This window comes from Dipodomys merriami, unplaced genomic scaffold, assembly GCF_024711535.1.
Source record: "Dipodomys merriami isolate MVZ:Mamm:240054 unplaced genomic scaffold, mDipMer1.0.p SCAF_33, whole genome shotgun sequence".
In the NCBI taxonomy this organism is placed as follows: domain Eukaryota; kingdom Metazoa; phylum Chordata; class Mammalia; order Rodentia; family Heteromyidae; genus Dipodomys; species Dipodomys merriami.
In genome coordinates this window covers 8763130-8782631 of record NW_027204826.1, presented here as the reverse complement: position 1 = coordinate 8782631, position 19502 = coordinate 8763130, and the positions used below count along the sequence as shown (strand labels likewise).

General features: G+C 43.4%; 1 long non-coding RNA gene and 1 other non-coding gene across 3 annotated transcripts in view; one reads left to right on the top strand and one right to left on the bottom strand.

Moving 5' to 3' along the window:
• Positions 1–807: 807 nt before the first annotated feature.
• The window catches only part of LOC138842002 (uncharacterized), a 29123-nt gene continuing 10428 nt past the window's right edge, over positions 808–19502 (bottom strand). Inside the window, exons 2-5 of one of the 2 annotated variants that reach the window (XR_011376556.1) lie at positions 15143–15271; positions 7963–8210; positions 7127–7209; positions 808–5785 (exon numbers count right to left, since the gene is read on the bottom strand). This is a non-coding gene — a long non-coding RNA (uncharacterized lncRNA). The remainder of the gene's footprint in view (positions 5786–7126; positions 7210–7962; positions 8211–15142; positions 15272–19502) is intronic. The other variant, XR_011376557.1, reaches the window with a different exon arrangement.
• Positions 7151–7254, top strand: LOC138842194 (U6 spliceosomal RNA). The gene has a single exon (XR_011376645.1). It is a non-coding gene; the product is annotated as a U6 spliceosomal RNA (small nuclear RNA).

Genomic DNA, 19502 nt, shown 5'->3' with positions numbered 1-19502 from the left:
ACATGTTTGAGATATATATTATGTATGTGTTAAGTGGTAACCTCAATTGTGCAATCCTCAAATAAATCATGTGATCATGCAGATGTAGGTACAAGGTGAATTTTAACTTGGTATGCATTCATTTGGACACATGTAAAGAAACAGGTTTCTATCTTTCTAAAACTCTAACTTGCAAGTCTTGTTTTCCATCATTTCCTTAGGTTTTTGTCCCTTAAGTTTTAAATTGGCTACAGTTACACCAGCCATTGAGCTTCATACTGAGAGAAAATGAACTTTTCTGTTTTTTTTGTTTGTTTGTTTGTTTGTTTTTTTTTGGGGTCCGGTCGTGGGGCCTTGAACTCTGGGCCTGGGCGCTGTCCCTGAGCTCTTCAGCTCAAGGCTAGCGCTCTACCACTTGAGCCACAGCTCCACTTCCGGCTTTTTCTTTTTGCTTACGTGGTGCTGAGGAATCGAACCCAGGGCCTTGAGCATGCAAGGCAAGCGCTCTACCACTGAGCCACCTTCCCAGCCCCGAGAAAATGAACTTTTCTATGCAAGTAATTTGCTTCCTTCCTATCATCATAGAATTGTTTTTCTAAAAAGTTTCTCATCTGGCCAGGTGGCTTGGCCCTTCTTGACTACATTTTAGTTATATTCTTTCCCTTCCTCTTACTTTTTTTTCCCTAATTATTTTTATTGTGAAAATGACATACAGAGGGGTTACAATTACATGGGCAAGGTAATGAAAACATTTCTTATCAAGCATTGTAGCCTCCCCCTTTCTTTCCCTTTCCCATCCCTTCCCATGTCCCTCATTCCCCCCACACACACCCCACTCCCACCCCCGGCCAAAGTGGGAAAGTTCGTTTTTCCACATAACGTCTTGTACATCACATTGTTACAATGGGTCCACCTGTATCCCTATTTAAATGATTTGTTTTTGTCCTTCCCCACCACAAATTATACCATCATCAAATACAGTGAAAACAGGGGTTATATCATGGGGAGGGACACACAAAGCAACAAAGAAATCATCTTATGAATATGTTAGAAACAATCATAAGAAAGAAAAAAAATTGAATGCTTGTCTTGGAATTCATTTTGCTTAACATCAACTTATCTGACCATTTCTTCTTGTCTCAGACATATACTAGTTATTGCAAATAAGGGAAACCATGGGACCTATGTTTACCTGGGCCTGGCTTACTTCACTTAATATAATTTGTTCCAGGTCTTTCCATTTCCTAACAAATGGGGCAATGTCATTCTTTCTGATGGAAGCATAGAATTCCGTTGTGTATATATACCACATTTTCTTTATCCATTCATCTACTGAGGGGCAACTGAGTTGGTTCCACACCTTAGCTATGGTGAACAATGCTGCAATAAACATATCTGTTCTGGTAGCTTTAGTATGGTCTTGTTTGTGTCCATTTGGGTAAATACCCAAAAGTGGGATTGCTGGGTCATAGGGGAGTTCTATGTGGAGTCTTTTGAGGAACCTCAAAACAGAACTTAGAAAGTGGAAAAACCTCCCATGCTCCTGGATTGGAAGGATCAACATCTTGAAAATGGCATTACTTACCAAGGCTATCTACAAATTCAATGCGACACCTATCAATATTCCAACCTCATTCTTCAAGGAAATAGAAGAGGCAATCCAAAAATTCATATGGAATAATAAAAGACCATGAATAGCAAAAAATGATCCTTACCAGAGAGAACAGTGCTGGAGGAATATCAATACCAAATTTCAAACTCTACTACAAAGCTGTAGTAATCAAAACAGCTTGGTACTGGTACAAGAACAGACCTCAGGACCAATGGAATAGAACTGAAAACCCAGAAATGAACCCACAGACGTATAGCCATCTAATCTTCAATAGGGGAGCTAAAAAAATAGAATGGAAGAAAGACAGCCTCTACTGTAAATGGTGCCGGCAAAATTAGTTAATCACTTGTAGAAAATTACAGCTAGATCCTTATATATCACCCTGCACCAGAATCAACACCAAATGGATAAAAGACCTCAGAATCAAAGTAGGCACTCTGAAAACATTACAGGATGGAATAGGAGAAACCCTAGGAATCCTTGGCACAGGCTGAAATTTTCTTATAAGAGACCCATAAACACAACAAAGAAAGGATGGGCAAATGGGATTGCATGAAATTGCAGAGCTTCTGCATGGCAAAGGACATAGCTAGCAAGATCAACAGAAGATCTTACTGGGAGAAGATCTTCACTAGCCATACAACAGACAAGGTTCTCGTATCTGAAATATACCTGGAACTCAAAAAATTATATCCCCCAACAACAAATCCTCAAAGAAACAACTGTCCAATAAGTAAGTGAGATAAAGCTTTAAAAGAGAAACTTCTTGAAGAGGAAAGTAGGATGGCCAATAGACAAATGAAGAAATGCTTAACCTCCCTAGCCATAAAAGAAATGCAAATCAATACCACCTTACCCCAGTTAGAATGGCTATAATCAAGAACTCTAATAACAACAGATGCTGGAGGGGATGTGGAGAGAAGAGAACCCTACTGCATTGTTAGTAGGAGTGTAAACTTCTTCCTGGGACTTTTAATGCAGACAGTCTGCACCAATATCCTTGAAATTTAGGAATATCCTCTTAATTCAAACACATCCTCTTCCACACTGAAAACCTGAGCTCAGCAAGGTTCAGGGCAGAAAGGCCGGGCCTGCTGTGTTAGAGATTACAAAGGAGCAGCTTGCCTGCTCTTGGCATGCTTGCCAGACTTGGGGTGGAGAGCACAGCCATCGACACAAATCAAAATTGCCATGCTGAGTTCCATTCCAGTTGGGGTCCTTATTCCTACAAATAACCCCAACATCCCAAGTCAGGCGAAATGGGTGTTTAAGGGAATAGATACCTATTAATAGCCTGGGGCACAGACATGGAATAATGACCAATGCACAACTGAGGTGACAAAGGGACCACGACACACAAAATGACTTAGGATCACTTAAATGGTAAGCAACCAGGGCTCGCTCTGCTTTTAACTGAAACCCTGTCTCCTTCTAACTGAAACCCTGCCTATGGACAGTACTGAAAGAGGATGGTGAGCCTGGACAAGGTTGGCAGTTAAGTGTGAACAAATGTGTGCATGGTGATGAAGGGAGGGGGCAATTCAGCAGCCATTGAATCCTCCGGGGAGGCCTTGTATGAGGAAGGGGCTCAAGAAGAAGGGGTACTGGGGAGGGAAGCCTACGTCTTTAAGATGGGGCCAACTGAACATGGAATCCTGGTAGGCAGGCAACAACATTCCAGATCAACAGCAGCCAGCTCACTTGGCTAGCAATCTTGAAGAAGGAGGATGTTCTCCTGCTGTCTGCCAAGATCCCGGGACTCAGGTCTCAGGAGATCCTGCATTGGTTGCTGGGTCGGGGCTCACCCCCGACTCTGGCGCCTCAGGGAATTCTTCCAAAGGCACACAAATGCACAAATGCTGCGTCACAGCCAATGAACTCTGCCCAGGTAATTTATCTCACTGTCATCCCAGCCAACCCTAGAGCCCTCCTCAATTCCCAGGTGTCCTGTTCACAGTAATTCTGTGCACTTTTCACTTCACTTGATCACACTGGGTCCATTTTTCAAGGGTCCTACCATCTCACCTCTCAATTACCTCCTCTGATCCCACCTCAGGAGGAAAAGGAGTCAGTCCCAGCCCAGGACGTGCCCCATACTGTGAGCACCCTAGAGCCAGGCATGCTGGAGAAGATGGTAAACTCCTGGTTCCTCAACACCAGAAGGAGGATCCCTTCTTCATGCCAGCCTTCCTGTTTACTTATATGGACCTTCTGTTTAACAGGTGAATGCCTCATCCAAACCAAAGTCATGTCACCACCCTCCTGGCTAGAGCTAGAAAATTCTGTACCCTGTTTGCTACAAACTGATCTTCACAACCAAAGTGGGCTGAGACCAAGCAGCACCTTCCCAAGCTTGTTCCACTGAAGTGGGATGCTCAACACCAGGGGCTCTTAGGAGCGATCATTTTACTTCCTTAAATGAAGGACTCACACTATGGAAACCTGTATTTGAAGCCCTCTGCAATGTTTCCCCTAAGTTAACAAGGCTCCCAAAACAATTCCAAAAAAGCCATCAGGAATGAATCACTGCACAAACATGTGAACCATGTACTTTGGAGAGGCACATTCCAAGCCCCTACATTTAAAATTCCAGGAAGGGGGCCAGGCACTGGTGGCTCATGCCTGTAATCCTAAGTACTTGGGAGGCTGAGATCTGAGGATCGTGGTTCAAAGCTAGCCCAGGCAGGAAAGACCTTGAGCCTCCTATCTCCAATAAACCACTAGAAAATCGGAAGTGGCGCTATACTTCAAGTGGTAGAGCGCTCGCCTTGAGCTGAAGAGCTGAGGGACAGTGCCAAGGCCAGGGTTCAAGCGCCATGACCGACAAAAAAAAATAAATAAAAATTCCAGAAACTGTGCAGATAAATGTCCCCATCCTCCACCTGGACTTACCAGTGTAAATAGACCACCAGAGAGGTCAGACAAAGAGGACACTGAAAACATGACTTCCTCCTCTCTTCCCACAGATATTCACATTTCCATCAGAACTGTGAAGAGGATGAAGAACTAGTAAGTAGAATCTGGGACAAACAGAAGGGTTCTCTTTGAAGAGTGAGATAAATGTTAGGGCTTGGTCTACAAGGTAGGAAATGCCACTTAGCCCCTCACTTGTGATCAAGACTGAGGCTTCATACTGTGAAGAGGATGAAGAAGAAGTGAGTGGAATCTGGGACAAACAGAAGGGTTCTCTTTGAAGAGTGAGATAAATGTTAGGGCTTGGTCTACAAGGTAGGAAATGCCACTTAGCCCCTCTTGATCACTTGTGATCAAGACTGAGGCTTCATTTAAAGGCATGGGAAAGAAATGAGTGAAATATCCTGGTCTACTAGGGATAAGAAGGAAAATGTGGGCTCCAAGACCCATGGAGAACCAATGCTATACAATCCAATCCTAGCAGCGCCTCTAGTGAGTGCCACAGGGCAACTGTAGAGATCCTTCTCCTCATGGGACTCCTCCCTCTTCCCAACATGCAAGTCTGTCTATGAGGTGGGCAGTGTCTGCATGGGAGCTCTCCCAGCAAGGGCCTGTGCAAAAGCTCAGGAAGGAGAACGCAGCTCTCATTCTGCTTTCTATCCAACTGCACACAGAACCCTGTGTTCCATGCTTGCCATGTGGCTGGACAAGTATCCTGAGGATTTCTGCCAGTCCAAGGACCTGGCCAACCTGAATAAGCTGATGGCCTATGTTCTGCTCCACATGTCCTCCTCAGACCTGGCAGTCCGTGGACACTTCCTCCTCACCCAGCTGAAGGAGAAGGACAACAAGGAGGCAGACAAAAAGACAGAGGAGTCCTCAGGTAGATACCTGAGTACATGGGAGTAGGGATGGACACTGGTGTCCAATGGGATGAGAATCCCAGGATGGTGATTGGCCAGGTTACCCTAGTGAAACCCAGTCTGGAAGATGTCCTGTGACAGGGATTCTTCTAGAGCTCCCTCCATTAACAGTGCATATATTTCCATCCTTATATTTGGGGCTGCACACAGCACCTTCTCCTGACATCAAGGCATAGGATCCATCCATGATGGCAGCAGATGTGGTACTGGAATCCATGGCTTCACCAGTTGCAGAAGATGATCAGGGCCTCCACAGGACTGTGTTCCCCACCTCGTGGGAGTGCAGTATGTGTCCTCTGTGTAAGGAGCACAACATCTTCTGCTTTCTGTAGGTCTCCAGCTGGTTCTGCTCACCCACCTGAAATACAAAACTCCCAGTTATAAAAGCAGGAGGTAACATTCCTGTCATTGGCAATTGATATTCACCTTGTGCTGCCTAAACTCTGTCCAATCAACCTATGTTGTACTTGGGAAGGATAGCATAGTATCCACAGGGCTTCTCTTGCTGAGTTTTCTGTGGCGCATTAGCCACTAGTGGACTTTCCATTGTCCACCTGACAGCAGCTTCCTTCCCTTTCTTCCCTTTGTCAAGGGAAATATGTTTTAGTTTTTATATTTTTTTCAGTGTTGGTCATTATTTTGATTGTTGATTTTAATAAAATATCACTGTTTTTTTCTAAGAGGTACATGTTTGGAGTATTAAATCACTTGTCCATTTCATACCCCAATATAATGTCTAAGTACACTGGCACTGGCAATCTCCTAGTAGGGCACATGTAGAATATCTAAGTCCCAAGTAGAACAAGTGAACTCTAGTATGCGAGATAGACGCTGATGGACTCACAGCGGTCAGTGAATGACCAAGCAGAAAAGAGATGCAGGTATATGCTAAGATCGGGTCCCTAATGTTTGGGCACACAGGACGTATCACAGCACAAGACATAAGACCTAGAATGCTGACCTTGTTTTTCTTGTCTCTCTCCACTGTCTCCAATTGAGACAACTTGGTAGATCCTAACATCTTCTCGTCCTGAGTAGCCAGCATGACAAGCATGAAACACCAGGGCCCACACACTTTGTTTTTATTTATACATAATTGACAAAGACAGGCATGGTTTGGAGGGGCAAACTAAAGGGAAAAACTAACCACTGACTTATCAAATTATAGCTCCCCTATACAAAACCTTGATAATAAAATTCTTTAAAAAAGAGAGATGGGGCTGGGAAGGTGGCTCAGTTGTCGAGTGCTTGCCTTCCATGCATGAGGTTCTGACTTAAATTCCTCAGAATCCCATACGCAGAAAAAAGCCAGAAGTGGTGCTGTGGCTTGCGTAGCAGACCGCTATCCTTGAGCTGAAGAACTGAGGGATAGCGCCCAGCCCCAGAGTTCAGCCCCCACAACTGACAAAAAAAAGAAAGAGACAGACAGACAGAGACAGAGACAGAGACAGAGACAGAGGGGGGCGCTGGGCATGTGGCTTAGTGGCAGAGTGCATAACGCCCTGGGTTCAGTTCCTCAGTCCCACATACACAGAAAAAGCTGGAAGTGGTGCCCTGGCTCAAGCCCTAGAGTGCTAATCTTGAGCAAAAGAAGCTCAGGGATAGTGCCCAGGCCAAGAGTTCATGCCCCAGCACTGGCACATAAAAGGACACATATACAAACATAATTCACACACAAGCATGTTTATAAGCAACATACCTCACCAGAAATTAGTAGAATGGGGCTCGCTTCAGCAGCACACAATATGAATTGGAGTGACACAGAGAAGACTAGCCTTGTTCCTGCACAAGAAAGACATACAAGTTCCTGAAGTGGTCTCTGTATTTAAGAATGATAAAGTACCATTCCTAAAAGCTTCTCAAATGGAATGGTAACCATCACCACTATTTTAGGAAAAAACATTTGCGATCCTTATGGTCCTTTTACATAGTAGAACACGGTATGTGTGAACACAAAAGTTAAAAATAGCCAAATGCCAATACAGCCATTGCAAATATGCCAGCAAGAAAGAACTATTCCACAAAAAAACTTAACAACACGGAGGGGAAAACACCTGGTTGAGGTTTGCACAAGACCTACATGATGTAGGTTTCAGTAGCCTGAGACCCACATGCCCAGGTCAACATGAATCCCGCCCCGCGCCCTCCCTGCAGGCAGACGCCACCGCAGCCAAATCTTCCCGCTCCGTGTGGTCACCGCACACCGACCCCCTGGCCTCCCCAGCTCTGTCTTTCCCCTTGTGCTCGGCCGCCCCACCATCCCGCAGCCAGGCCCCGGAGCCAGGCAGCCCCGCGCTGCGTCCCCCGCAGGTCCTCACGGGACCCTGCGCCCCGCACCGCGGCAAACAGCAGCGCCTGCGCGGCCGCGGCCCCGCCTCGCCCAGGGTCCGCTCCGACCCAGGCCCGGCGGCCTCCGCCAACACGCCTGGATCGCGGGCCGGGCAGGTGCGGCCTCCCGAGCCCCCCGCGAGGCCCATCGGGGTCCCGGGAACACAGACCTCAGCCCCGAGACCCCTCGGCCACGCCCGTACGTACGGAAGTCCTCCCGCCATGGGCACCTCAGGAGCCACAGCCACGGATCTGCAGGCTGAGCTCAAGGCCCGGGCCCAGCTAACCTTGCCCGCTCCGCGGCATCCCTACCGCCGATCAGAACCGGAAATCCGCCATGTCTGGACACCACTGCGTCCGGCGCAGGTTCCGCGGCAGCTCAGCTACGCTGCGTGTTGCCTGCGCGTGCGCACCAAGTGCACAGGCTTGGTTTTTATTTTCTCCAGACTCTGGGCCTGCATAGGAACATGAGTAGTTGTTATTCAACTTAATATTAACCTTCATGCAGATCTAAGTTAACTCACAGACCCAGGCTCCCTCCAAATGGTAATTATCAGGATGGACTCCGAGACTCTTATCTCCAGTGAACCAGGAGAAAAACCAGAAATGGTACAGTGGATCAAAGTGGTAGCCTTGGGCAAAAGAGCTCAGGAACATTGGTCAGGACAAGAGTTCAAGCCCCAAGACTGAGAAAAATTAATGTAAATCAATAAAAATGACAATATCTGCCTTTCATATGGAGCTGAGACTTTCCCTCGATCTTCACCTTCCAGACAAAGAAGCCTCCACATGCAGATGAGACAACTACTTAAAACAATATCAAGACATTCTCACTGTATTCCTCCTGTGCTTTCTAAGATCCTTAGCCAACAAAGAATATTGGGATAAATGTGACTCATGTGGGACAAACCTTGGTTCTGTGTTTACTAAAATTGGAGCTAGAAGTCAGTCTCTGGGTGATGGTCCCTCTGCTACTAATGCTCAAGGCTAACCCCCTGCCAACTGAGCCACAGCTTCACTTCTAGCTCTTTTGTGCTGAGAGAAAAAACTCTCTTCAACTCTTGTCTGGGCTGGCTTATAATTGTAATACTCAGATTTTAGTCTTCTGAGTAGCTAGGGTTACATACATCAGCTACCAGTGACCAGCTCTAGTGAAACAAGTGGTAATTACTTTTTTTGTCCTTTCTTCTGAAGTTTGTGCGCTGACCTCATTAGAATTAATGACTATTTCATAAGTTAAAATGGCAACATGACAATGAGATACACAAACCATAATCACTAGATATTCTAATTCAAATAACTATTAGAAGGCCTGGTAAGGTGGCTCAGTGGTAGAGCGCTTGCCTTGCATGCCTGAGGCCCTGGGTTCGATTCCTCAGCACCACATAAAGAAAAAAGCCAGAAGTGGCTCTGTGGCTCAAATAGTAGAGTGCTAGCCTTGAGCTGAGGAGCTGAGGGACAGCACCCAGGCCCAGAGTTCAGGCCCCACGACTGGACCCAAAAAAAAACAAAAACAAATAACTATTAGATGAACAATTTGGAAAAACTAGTATATGTTACTAATAAACATTTTTCAAACCAAGTATGACATAGGCCTCTAATTTCATTGGGCAAAGTCAGTAAAGAATAATTTGAACCCAGGAATCAAAGTATCAGATCACATTCTGCATTCATATGGTGAAAATACTATTATTTTGTGGAACTGAGAACTAGAGAAGACTGTAATGGGTACAAGACGTCCTGTCAACTTTTCTGCCTCTTAGACTACATGATCCAGCATATTCAATAGAACTTGAAATGTCAGTGGAAAATAGCAATGCTGCTGAGCATCTCTAGCAAACCCATCATAGATCTGGCCCTTACTATATTAGAGCAGATCCCTGTCCATCCTCTGAAAATAGCCATTATACTCTTTGAGCAAATGACATTTGTACTGAAATTGGGCTTTAGCAGAGAACAAATGCTTACACTTGGCTGCCAATTAACTATATGGCCTGAGAAGCCCATGGTGAGTTTGGTGATATCTTATAATCTTAAGCTAGAAATTTAGGCACAAAAAGCCATACTCCATGATTAAGTGGAAGTGATATAAAGAAGATTGGGCCTGAGCTCAGGACATAAAGATAAAGAAAATAGTTCTCATTCCATCTTTCCTAGTTTTACCAGTGGACATACAAGGAGTTCCTTTCAAAACAATGACACACAGACACGTTAATGCAGGTTTACAAATATCTGTACTTGATGTGTAATCATCTCCTGGACGTGGACAGCAGGAGGACTCTCTCTCCTCTTCAGATACTTTTTGTAAGTGTATTCACCCCCACTTTGGGTTGACAGCCCTCGCCCTAGGTCCTTCACAAGCCAGGCTAGGCCATAGTTGTCTGTTCCCACCGGTCCTGGCTGCATCAGCAACAAAGTCCGGATACTAGTCTTGGTCTCACACTGGTTCTAGTGTTGATCGTAAGGTGCCAACTATAGAATGTATTGTCTCTGCTCCAAGATGTTTCCTCTGGCTACATGACAGCTATAAGATATATTGGTTTTGTTACATACTAGATATAGAATGTATTGTGTCTGTGATGGATGATGTTTTCCCTGGCTGCTCAGGACAGCTATAGAATGTCCTGCCCTGGCTGTTGGATAGCTCCAGTGTCCCATCTGTGACTACAAAGATTTCCTGCCCCAGCCTCTTCTTCTGCCCTCAGACTGCTGACATTGTATCTACCTCTAAGACTGCAAGAGCAGTTTGCTACTCTCTATTCTATGAGAACCTGTCAGCCTCTAGCTGACATTAAACACTTCTTTCTTTAACGTGACTGTGTGACCCAGTTTTCTGGATCATTGCTTACAACTTTGAATGCAGAGATGAACACAAATCCACACAGGTCGACACAAGCTATATACATGCATTTAGCTGCTTATTTGCTTAAAAAAATAATGACAGTCTTGCCTAGCAAGTGCAAGATGCTTGGTTTGACATTCAGAACAAGTTTTTGTTGTTGTTTTTTTTTTGTCTGTCGTGGGGCTTGAACTCGGCCTGGGCGCTGTCCCTCAGTTCTTCAGCTCAAGGCGAGCACTCTACCACTTGAGCTACAGCACCACTTCCAGTTTTCTGGTGGTTTATTGGAGATAGGAGTCTCACAGTCTTTCCTGCCCAGGCTGGCTTTCAACCGCGATCCTCAGATCTCAACCTCAGCTTCCTGAGTAGCTAGGATTACAAGCGTAAGCCACTAGCTCCCGGCTACAGAACAAGTTTTAAACAAAGAGCAAAGGTGGGCTAGGAATGTGGCTTAGTGGTAGAGTGCTTGCCTAGCATTCATGAAGCCCTGGGTACCACATGAACAGAAAAAGGCAAGGAAGTGGTGCTATGGCTCAAGTGGTAGAGTGCTTGCCTTGAGCAAAAAGAAGCTCAGCTCAGGTACAGTGCCCAGGCCCTGAGCTCAAGTCCCAGGACTGGCAAAAAAAAGAGCAAAGGTAATCCTGGCACAGGTGCCTCACACCTGTAATCTAGGCTACTCAAGAAGTTGAGACATGGGATGGCGGTTCAAATTCAGTCTGGGAAGGAAGTCAACGAGACTCTTATCTCCAACCAACCACCAAACAAAAGCCAAAACTGGAGTTGTGGCTCAAGTAAGTAGAGTGCTAGAGCACAATCCCTGATCACAAAAGCTGAGGGATTGCCCCCAGGCCCTGAGTTCAAGCCGCAGGAGCAGCAACCCCCTTACCCCCAAAAAACTGAAGGGCTGGGAAATGGTGACTCCCACCAGTAATCCTAGCTACTTTGGAGGGTGGCATCTGAGGATCAGGATTCAAAGCCAGCCCAGCCAGGAAACTCTGTGAGATTCTTATCTCTCATTACCAGGAAACAGTAAATGGTGCTGTGGCCTGAAAGTTGTAGAGGGGCTGGAAAGGTGGCTCAGTGATATAGTGCTTACCTCGCAAGCATGAGGCCCTGGGTTCGATTCTTCAGCACCACATAAGCAGAAAAAGCTGGAAGTGGTGCTATGGCTCAAGTGGTAGGTAGAGTGCTCACCTTGAGCCGAAATGCTGAGGCACAGCGCATAGGCCCAGAATTCAGGCCCCATGACCAACCAAAAAAAAAGTTGTAGAGTGCTAGCCTTGAGCAAAAGAGCTCAGGGACAGTGCTTAGGCTTGAGTTAAGCCCCACAACTAACAAAAAGAAAAAAATAAAAACTGCATTGCTAGTAGAAAGTTGAAAATATTAACCATGATTTTTTTGTTTGGGTATGGGTACTGGTTCTTGAACTCAGAACCTAGACATTGACTTTTAGCTTTCTTTGCTCAAGGCTAGTGCTCTAGCACTTGATCAACAGCTCCACTTCTGGATTTTGGTGATGAATTGGAGATAATAAACCCAGATATTCCTGTACGCACTGACTTTAGTCTGTGATCCTCAGATCTTATCTGATTAGTCGCATATGATTTCTAACCAGTTGCAAAGTCAGGAATGTAATTATTCCTGAAATTTTATTCCTGAATAATAGAAGTGTAAAGATATTTCTACATGCTTAACTCCCTTAATCATTACCATTATATTTTGTCATCTCTAAAACCAAGCATTACATGGGAAGAAAGAATAGTGGATAGAGAATAGGTAATTAACAGATGTTGACTTACACTAAAAAGAATATATAATCTGGTACATTTAATTCACAACTATCTCAAATTCTTCTCCAAAGGACAAGTGTTTTGTTCTTTTTTTTATACTAGTCCTGGAGCCTACACTCAGCCTAGGAGGCTCTTCCTGAGTTTTTTTTTTCCTCAAAGCTAACACACTTGCACTTGAGATACATCTCATTTCTTCCAGTCCGCAGTGGCTTTCAACGGTGAGTATCAGATATCAGCCTCCTGAGTGATTAGGATTACAGTTGTGAGCTATGGGTGTCCAGCTTACAGGACAACAATGTTAGGAGCCAAAAATTCCAGAGAGAGTTAAGACTGATTATTCCCTCCTTCTTTTTAGCATTGGCCATCTATGAATGTAAAGCAAGAAGCAGGGCCTAAACCTCAGTTATGCCATCATAGGCTCAAGACAAATGTGAAGACATTTACCAAGCCCTGCACTGCTGCCTTCCCTTGGAAATTTCAGATCCTCTCTCTTTAAGCACAGGATGACATGGAAGAATTGACTATTTGTTGTGTGAATTACAGCTTACCTCAGGCCTTAGGACCACTCCACTCTTTTACCTGGAAAACAAAGCTCTTCCTGAATAGAAGAAATACTCAAAACTGATCAAATGGATTTCACAGCTTCTCTACATGGACACTTCCTGGAAAAACTCCTGGAAATTCACTGGTTTCCTGGCAATAAATATATACACCTGCATGCACATCAATACACTGATGGAGCCTAGGAGATAATCAGGCTCATCTGCTTAAAGCCAATCCTTAGGAACCTTGCTGCATCTGGAGCCTTAGGAACTTTTGACTTACCTGTTCACTTGCATGGATCTGGACATATGTGGTAAGATATACATGTCAGAACAGCCTTTAGTAACCAAAATATCTAGGCTTTCTTTAGTTATTCCACTTCTGGAACTTGTATCTCCACCTTTAAAAAAATCATGAAAAGTCCCTAGCCTATCAGATTGATATTTTTAGGTAGGAGCCAATATAAGATAGCTGAGGACACACCATTTTATTTCATTTTGCTTTGTTTTTATTTTGTACTCCTGTAGATGGACCTTACACCATTTTTGGTAAATACCCTAACAAAGATAAACTCTTCTCCTAAAAGACACATGCCCTTGAAATTCTTGCCTCCTTGAAAAGAGATAACACCTGGGTAAGTTTCCCAGGGAGGGGAAAACACCTTAATCTCAGCCAATTCAGAACATAGCCATAAAGCATCAACCACCCACAATTTCTGAGATTAGCTTTGGTAGCACTGGAAATTTGGGAGGAATCTAGCTCATTGTTTCTCAAACTATTTTTAAAAACACATACAGGGTATGCATCAAAATCACTCAGAAGGTTATGAAACCTTTGTGGTCACTCACAGGACTGAATGAGGTGGAGAATTTGTATTTTTTCCAAGGTCCAACATGGGCATTCTGTAGTCAAGCATGGCCCCTGGAGGCAGTAGCCTTGGCAAGTGTGTGCTGATAGGGATAAAGAGCTCACATGCAGAGATGAGACCCTTGGGGAAGGCTCATTCTACCCTGTCAATCAGCTGAAATGACTTCATGCATCTGTTTTCTTTCTAAACTACAGACCTGTTATATGGCTCTACAACTGTGTTTTGGTGACTTAAGAGCATGTTTCCAAGTAGGAACAAAATCCCAGCCAAATGTCAGAGTAGAAACACAGGCAGTGTCTGTGCAGTGTGGTTTCCACCTGTCACCAGTATCAGAAGAGAAGGAACACCTGTGAAATGTGAGCTGCAGCAGAGATGGAAGATAAAAGAAGGTGGAGAGGAGTCCCCTTCTCTATGAGGACTCAACTACTTGATTATAATGCATAGATAGATAGAACAAACATGTGGAGACAGCATCTCCCAATGTTACCCACTGTGACTTGGAATTTATTATGAAGTCTACACTTTGAGCAAGCTTAGAACCTTTGCCACTATCTCCCAACTGTGAGTGTTACAAGTACAAAATACTACACCTTGTAACAAACCAATTTTTTTTTTTTTAGGTCCGGTCGTAGGGCCTGAACTCTAGGCCTGGGCGTTGTCCCTCAGCTCTTCAGCTCAAGGCTAGCACTCTACCATTTGAGCCACAGCGCCACTTCCGGCTTTTTTTCTTTTTGCTTATGTGGTGCTGAGGAATCGAACCCAGAGCCTCAGGCATGCAAGGCAAGCGCTCTACCACTGAGCCACCTTCCCAGCCCCTAACAAACCAATTTTTAAATGGTTCAAGATTCCATTGTTTGGATGATTCCAGCCCTTTCAAATTCTCAATGTGAGAAAACTAGAGAATCTGAAATTTATTTGTAGCGGTGGCATGGATCAAGAAGTAGAGCACCTGTCTTGAGCAGAAAGCCAAGAAAGATTGCCAGGCTCCTAGACAAAGACTTATTATCTATACAAAAGCAACTGTGTGGCAGAGTGCTAACATTGAGGAAAAAAACTCAGAGACAGGGCTTATACCCCGTGTTTAAGCCCAAGGACCAATGTAAAAACAAGAAATTGCCACATATTTATCATATTGACTCACTGAAGCACTAACTCCTTTGAAGTTCCCAAGAGAGTGGGATTTAATTCTTTGTGTAGATGTTTTCCCGGTAATTTTTAAAATAAAACACACAACATATATTTCTAAAATAAGCAGAAATAAATACTTCATCTCTATTAGTGTTTATGCATTTATTGCAAAGTATAACAAACTGGGTTATTGATAAATAATAGAAATTCATTACTCACAAGTTGGAAGCTGGAAAAGAGAAAGGCTTTAAGAACAGGAACAATAAGAACCGTTGTAGTCTTGTTTCTTAAATGATGACAGCTTATTGCAATTTCACATGTAGCATTCAATCATCTCTGTGCTTTCATCTTAAAGATTGAAAAATGAAAAAGACAACTAGGAGTTTTCTACTTTGATTAAAACAAGTAAACTCATTTGTAAGGTAGAATTTAACAACTCAAACCCTAGTCACCTGCTGAGTGTCTACAGCTTACATTGCTTAGTCTTTTCTTTATATTTCAACCTTTCCTTAATATTATCACAATAAGGATTAAATGACATCAGGAATCTTAAAGGTGACCACAATCCAATCATCCTAACAGTTTTTTCTATGAGACCACTTCACTTGCTCCAATGACAAAACCAGAAGCAAAATTACAAATGAATGACCATTACAAATATAAAAAATTAAACTCCTCAAGAAGATGCTATCAACCCTAACCCAGTAACATAGAAACATGGAGAATAGGACTGGGAATGCGGCTTAGTGGTAGAGTGCTTGCCTAGCAAGTATGAAGCCCTGGGTTTGATTCCTCATAACACATAGACAAAAAAAGCTGGGAGTGGCACTGTGGCTCAAGTGGTAGAGTGCTAGCCTTGAGCAAAACAAGATCAGGGACAGTGCCCAGGCCCTGAGTTCAACTAGGACTGGAAAAACAGAAAATGGAGTATATATTACCAGTGAAAATATTTAACACACAATTCAAGTTTGGTACCCATGACAAAATAATGAGTGTAAACAAAGGCCAAAAAAAAGAGAAAGAAATGGAGGGCTCAGAAAGTGCCTCAATGGTAGAGTGCTTGCCTCACATGCATGAAGCCCTGGGTTCGATTCCTCAGTTCCACATAAGCAGAAAAAGCTGGAAGTGGCGCTGTGGCTCAAGTGGTAGAACACTAGCCTTGAGCTGAAGAGCTGAGGGACAGCGCCCAGGCCCAGAGTTCAGGCCCCACGATTAGACCCCCTCAAAAAAAAAAGAAAGAAAGAAAGAAAGAAAATGGAATATATACTATCAAGGAAAATATTTAACACACAATTCAAGTTTGGTACCCATGACAAAATTATGAGTGTAAACAAAGTGTAACTAAAGGGGTGAATATAATCACAGACATGAGTATGTATATATGTGTGTAATATACATGAACATATATGTATGCATACATACACATACATATGTGTGTATATATATATATATATATATTTATATGTCTGGCACATGCAAAGCATTTTGTTCTACCGCTGAGATACATGCATACCCACATAGCCCACTCTGAAACCATTTCTTAAACCTGTGACATGCAGAGTGACTTATTTTTTTAAAGTACAATGGAAAGGTAAGCAATAGAAATTTTGACATGGAGAAATCTAGTCACATATACTTAATACTGCTGATCAAAGTAAACATCAGAGATAAAGGAAAAATATCATATTAACCAAGGCTTGGCTACATTATAAGCCTATCCTACTTACTCTGTAGTATTTCTTTCCCCAAACTACAACTCCAGATAACCAGGGAGAAACCATCAGGAAATCTCCTCACATTTCTTTCTTTCTTGGTTTTTAATTTTTTTGTCAGTCATGGAGCTTGAACTCTTGGCCTGGGCACTGTCCCTCAGCTCTTTAGCTCAAGGCTAGCGTTCTGCCACTTGAGCCACAGCAGCACTTCTAGTTTTCTGGTTGCTAATTGGAGATAAGAGTCTCATGGACTTTCCAAAGCCAGCTGGCTTTAGACTATGATCCTCAGATCTCAGCCTCCTGACTAGCTAGGATTACAGGCATGAGCCACTGGTGCCCAGCTTACATGAGGTATCTCAATGTCATAATATCCATGGAATTGTGAGAAATTCTCACACCTAAACGAACAGAAGACAAAGGGAGGCAGTACCCTAAATACCCTAGGCAGTGGATAGCAAGAAAAACAGAGCTAATCCAAACAAAGTATGGACATTAAAGATAATGTTAGAATTTGTTCATTACTACTGACAAAACTATCAGACTACTCTAATAAGAGAATAAGGGAAACTACTTCAGGTATAAGGGAGTCCTGAGTTCTTCATATACATCCTGTGAAAATAAAACTGTTAACTAAAAACATTCCTATGCCAAGCACTGGTGGCCCACACATGTAATCCTCGTTACTCAGGAGGCTGAGATGTGAGGAGGGATGTTTGAAGAAAAGCCAGACAGGGAAGACCATGAAACTCTATACTACAATAAGAACCCAAAAATCCACAAGTAATGTGACTCAAGTAATAGCATAGTAGCCTTGAGCAAAAATACTCAGGGCTTTGCCGAGACTATGATCTGAATCCCCAGGAATGATACAAAAAACAAGAACAGGGGCTGGGAAGGTGGCTCAGTGGTAGAGCGCTTGCCTTGCATGCATGAGGCCCTGGGATCGATTCTTCAGCACCACATAAGCAGAAAAATAAAAGCTAGAAGTAGCACTGTGGCTCAAGTGGTAGAGCGCTAGCCTTGAACTGAAGAGCTGAGGGACAGCGCCCAGGCCCAGAGTTCAGGCCCATAACTGGACCCCCAAAAAACCACCACCAACAACAAAACAAAAACAAAAATCCATGAGCCATTCCTTTTTCTTTTTGCAAAGTCTTTACCAAGCCTAATAAATAGATCACTAGCCACGCTGTTGGTGCTCTCTGAGGATGTTATCACAATGCCAAGGACCTGAACTGAATGTTATTCTAATTTTGAATTTTTTCTGTGCCATTTCCATAATACTTCTTTTTCTAACTCAAAGTATGTTTCTGGCACATTTTCAAGTTTTCCTGTTCTTCACATTTAGATAAATGTAAGTGCATAAATCAGTCCATAACTCCAGTAAAGTAATATAGAATCACCACCATATGTCTATGTTATGTGTTATTCCACAAAATAGGTAATCCAGATAGTAAGTACCTGAAGATTAATAACTGATACCTGTCCTCCTCGACTCATCCAAGCTGGGACTCCAACAGTGATCAAGGTAAGAAAGCACTTAGCAATTATTGCCAGATTCTGTGAGCAGGTATATAGACAGTGCCTAGGAAGCCAACTAATTTATCTAAGGTGAGTGAGACTGTGTAGTTCCCCTGTAAGTCCTCACTGCTTTTCTAGAACTTCTCTTGGAGGCCTATAGGACCTATACACCTATAGATCCTGAGGCCCCAGAAAATAGAAGAGCCCTTAGTATGGCCTTCATTATTCAGTTGGCCCCAATATTAGAAGAAAGCTTCAAAACTTAGAATCTTTAAGGGGAAAGGTGTTATCTGAGTTGGTAGTGGCCGCCCAGTAGGTGTTTGATAACAGAGATACCCTGGAAGAAAAGGTTAAAAAAGGCAGATGGAGTTTTAGTAGCAGCACTAGGACAGGGATCAAGAAACCCTCAGTGATGACAGAACTCATTTGCAAATGGCAATAGGGAACCTCTAGGACTAGACCAGTGTGCTTACTGCAAGCAAAACAGACATTGGAAAAAGGACTGTCCAAGGAGGAAAAAGAACAGAAACTTCAGATACTGATCAAGAAATAAATATACGTGGCAAACAGCATCACTTTGGCTTCTCTCTGCAAGACTGCTAAAAGTCAATGAGTTGCAGAATGAAGTATGTGATCTCCAGATCAAATTAGCTGAGCTGCTAAATGAAAAAAAAGGCATTGAAAATGTGTCAGTACAAACAGCAGAGAGACTGGAGTAAGTTTGAAGATGAAAATGAAATTGCTCAACTTGTACTTCGTCATAACAAGATTACAATAGTCAAAGAACACTTAAGAAAATCTCAAGAGAAAGAACAGGCCAGGGAAAAGAGACTGAAAGACACAGAAGATGAACTGTTTAGAAAAAAATTTTCCTTACAAAAACTGAAAAAGGGAAGAGGTGCTGTAACTCAAGTGGTAGATTGCTAGCCTTGAGCTGAAGAACTGAGGGACAGCACTCAGGCCCAGAGTTCAAGCCCACGACCGACCAAAAAAAAAAAAAAACTGAAAAAGATCTCAGAAGCCAGACACCTGCCTGAATGATTTGGTGAAAAAGCTAGTGTCAGCTGAGTTAAAATGACACCAAGAGAAGAATTAAGGGAATTAAATGAATCTTCTTTTTTATTTTTGCCATTCCTAGGGCTTGAACTCAGGGGCTGGGCACTGTCCTTGAGCTTCTTTTGCTCAAGGCTAGCATTCTACCACTTAAGCCACAGTACTACTTCCAGCTTTTTTTCTTATTGGTAATGAGGAATCGAACCCATGGGCTTCATGCATGCTAGGCAAGCACTCTACCACTAAGCCACATTCCCAGCCATGAAGTGAATCTTCTTGGTTAGTGATGTGAGTTG